Source organism: Leguminivora glycinivorella, chromosome Z, assembly GCF_023078275.1.
Source record: "Leguminivora glycinivorella isolate SPB_JAAS2020 chromosome Z, LegGlyc_1.1, whole genome shotgun sequence".
In the NCBI taxonomy this organism is placed as follows: Eukaryota; Metazoa; Arthropoda; class Insecta; order Lepidoptera; family Tortricidae; genus Leguminivora; species Leguminivora glycinivorella.
The window spans coordinates 48,190,187-48,194,303 of NC_062998.1; positions in this window are offsets into that span (position 1 = coordinate 48,190,187).

The following is a 4,117-nucleotide window of genomic DNA, read 5'->3' on the forward strand; positions in this document are numbered from 1 at the left end:
TCGTAAATAAAAATGTCTGCAAATGACAATGACTCATTTGTCAAATCGCAGCTGTTTTGTTGATGTTAGGTTTGTAATGTTGTCATACCTGATTTTTCTAGTTATTTCGTTTAAAGTCTCATCAGTTTAGGTATATTTTCATTACAAAAATCGCTTTATGCCTGTTTTAAAATTCACTGCATTTATCAAATATTAACCGCAAACGACTCTGAAATTACCATAATAATAACCATGAATAGAAGGGAAGACGGACGAAACTTTCATTCGGTTTTTTCTGACGGAATGATAGGATAGGAGTGAAGGAAACATTCTAATACAAATTCGTAACACAGATGGCACAGACCATATAGTATATTGAATAGAATGGTATAGAGTTATCAGTCTCGATTTTCGATTGCAGCGCCATCTATTGTTAGTTTACATCAACTTTTCATGTGACTTTCCATGCGCTGCAGGTACCTTATGGCATATTAAGCATGTGGGTCCTTTAGACATGGAACGCCACATATTTATGGCGGGCTTTTTATGGCCCCTGTACACACATGGCCAACGGTTCCACCAAACCCCTTGGCCAAGCGTGTAGAGGGCTACTTGGCCGTAAGTTGGCAGTTGGCGCTTGCGCTTGCCGGCCAACCGATTGGTGTCGGTTTTTTGTCCACACATCAAAGGATCTTGGCGCCAATGGCCAACTGCGTTTACACGTTGGCGCTTCATTCAGTTGGTCGTCAGCCGTCAGAGAGGACGGTAGTGAAATATTTATGGCCGCTGTACACACATGGCCAACAGTTCCACCAACCCCCTTGGCCATGTGTGTAGAGGGCTACTTGGCCGTAAGTTGGCAGTTGGCGCTTGCGCTTGCCGGCCAACCGATTCGTGTCGGTTTTTTGTCCACACATCAAAGGATCTTGGCGCCAATGGCCAACTGCGTTTACACGTTGGCGCTTCATTCAGTTGGTCGTCAGCCGTCAGAGAGGACAGTAGTGATATATTTACGAAAATAATAAGTTTATCTATGCCAATAATAGTGTAGATTTTAGGAAATAAAATAACCTTGCAAATGTTTAATGTATTTCCTAAAAAAGATAAATGTTCTCATCAGAATATTCAAAAAATTGTTAATATTGCAAATAATTTAATTTTACTACGGGGTTATTATTTTTTAATATTTTTTTTCTGACAACGTCTATGACCAAGAATTTCCTAGATTTTTTCATTCCACGTCCATCTTTCATGAAGAGCCAATGCCAAGTGATTGGTTCGCCAATGTGTAAACAGCGGCTCTTATCTTGGCCAAGGGGTTTCACAAAGGGCTGGTGGAACCGTTGGCCATGTGTGTACAGGGGCCATTACGAAAATAATAAGTTTATCTATGTCAATAATAGTGTAGATTTTAGGAAATAAAATAACCTTGCAAATGTTTAATGTATTTCCTAAAAAAGATAAATGTTCTTATCATAATATTCAAAAAATTGTTAATATTTCAAATAATTTAATTTTACTACGGGGTTATTATTTTTTAATCAAATTTTTCTGTCAACGTCTATGATCTAGAATTTCCTAGACTTTTCCATTCCACGTCCATCTTTCATGAAGAGCCAATGCCAAGTGATTGGTTCACCAATGTGTAAACAGCGGCTCTTATCTTGGCCAAGAGGTTTCACAAAGGGTTGGTGGAACCGTTGGCCATATGTGTACAGCGGCCATTAAATAGGATTGATGTTTGCATTCTGAGGCTATGTTCAGACCTATTAAATATTTACTCATTGATTCGTAGTGCTGTACCATTCGTTCTAGTGATCCATTCAATGGTTTGGTTTGGTCACGTCGATCTTTCATGAAGAGCCGAAGTGATTGGTTCGCCAATGTGTAAACAGCGACTCTTATCTTGGCCTTAGGGGTTCCACCAAGGGTTGGTGGAACCGTTGGCCACATGTATACAGCGGCCATAACATCATGTGTGCTTAGCTGGCGCCTGGCTGTTATGGCCGCTGTACACATATGGCCAACGGTTCCACCAACCCCCTTGGCCAAGCGTGTAGAGGGCTACTTGGCCGTAAGTTGGCAGTTGGCGCTTGCGCTGGCCGGCCAACCGATTGGTGTCGGTTTTTTGTCCACACATCAAAGGATCTTGGCGCCAATGGCCAACTGCGTTTACACGTTGGCGCTTCATTCAGTTTGTCGTCAGCCGTCAGAGAGGACAGTAGTGAAATATTTACGAAAATAATAAGTTTATCTATGCCAATAATAGTGTTGATTTTAGGAAATAAAATAACCTTGCAAATGTTTAATGTATTGCCTAAAAAAGATAAATGTGCTTATCAAAATATTAAAAAAATTGTTAATATTTCAAATAATTTAATTTTACTACGGGGTTAATATTTTTTAATCAAATTTTGCTGATAACGTTAATGACCTAGAATTTTCTAGCCTTTTTCATCCCACGTCCATCATTCATGAAGAGCCAATGCCAAGTGATTGGTTCGCCAATGTGTAAACAGCGGCTCTTATCTTGGCCACCAAGGGTTGGTGGAACCGTTGGCCACATGTGTACAGCGGCCATAAACAGCAGCTCTTATCTTGGCCAAGGGGTTTCACAAAGGGTTGGTGGAACCGTTGGCCACATGTGTACAGCGGCCATTAGAATTGACCTTGAAGGATAATTTTGAATCATGAATGTTTTAAGTTTACAGATTTGATATTTTACACTTTTCGGTGTCTGTTTCTTGAAACCTTATGATTCCACTTTTTGATTTTGATCATGCGGTCATGGGGTCTCATCCGGAACATCGTATAATTAATGTCAAACCAAAATCATAGATGGCGCTACGTGCCACGATTAGCCATTATGACCTATTTATTCAATAAATTTAAAGGTCTCAAAGGTATTATTTTAGTCTCATGCATTAAGAATATCATTAATTTAATACACAAATCCACAAAAACACGAATTCAATGCAATATTTTTCAAAATTCGAATCTAAAATTTATTACACGACTGAATACAACATCAGCAAACTCGCATTGAACGTTATTGAGTCGTCTAAGTATTATTACCTCTCGTCACTAGATGGAGTGACTGTGCATAACGTACGTAATATAATTAGAATAGCCACTTGAGTGCGGGCTAGTCATACGCCAAAAACCAGTGTAAGGGCGCTCTCCGGAACCATGATCTTCTTACGCGTCTAGACGACACATTTTAGACTGGTTACGTAGCCGCATTCAACTCGTGTGCACTCCGTAACCACATGGTATCGTTAATGAAACTTATGAATGAATGGCGTTGTTGGTAAAACGAAAAGCAATATGTGAAGCCTGGCGTCCACTAAGCGATTCGTCACCAATGCACGCACTTTCATAACAAATTCAGAAGGCGAATTAACCCTTAAGAGGATACGATACGATACCGAAGCACGAATTCAAATTTCAGATTTTTAGGTCTTTAATAAAGACCTAAAAATCTGAAATCTTTATCGCCGTCGCGCTGACGGGGGTGGAACCCACAGAGAGGCCCTGTGTGCGTGCGCGTGGCGCACGCACACAACCGCGTCCGCCGCCGGCGCAAGTAGCTACTCGCGATCGAGCGCTCTCTATATTTCTCTAGTTTCGGACTTCTGATGCGAAAGTGGCTTTCTGCGGGCAGCCGAGCGGCACCGCCCCCGACTGCGCGATGGCAATAAACACAAAAATCACAAATTTGAATTCGTGCTTGCCTACCTTATCGTGTTAGTTCTTCATTATTAATAAATCATTTTAATTGTTGAATGTTGATTAGAACTGTTATCTGGGACATTTTTATTTTTGACGTGATAACGTCTAATAACTCGTTACTACGGGCTGCATGCACGAAAAAGATGACGTCATTGTCCCGTTCCTCAAGGCCACCAAGCAAGAGCAAGTGGTTTGTGTATGGACGGTTGGGGTATAAGCAAAAGGGGCCCGATTTTAGGACTTAGTTTCTGTCTCTGGCGCCTTAGTAATGCTACGGGAAAATTGTCCAACTTTGCACCACTCTAACTCCTAAATCGTAAATTAGTAGGTTTTGAAAAAAAATTTAATTTATAAAAGATGCTTATTTTAATGCATTCTTTCAAATAAGAACAAAAAAACGTGAAAA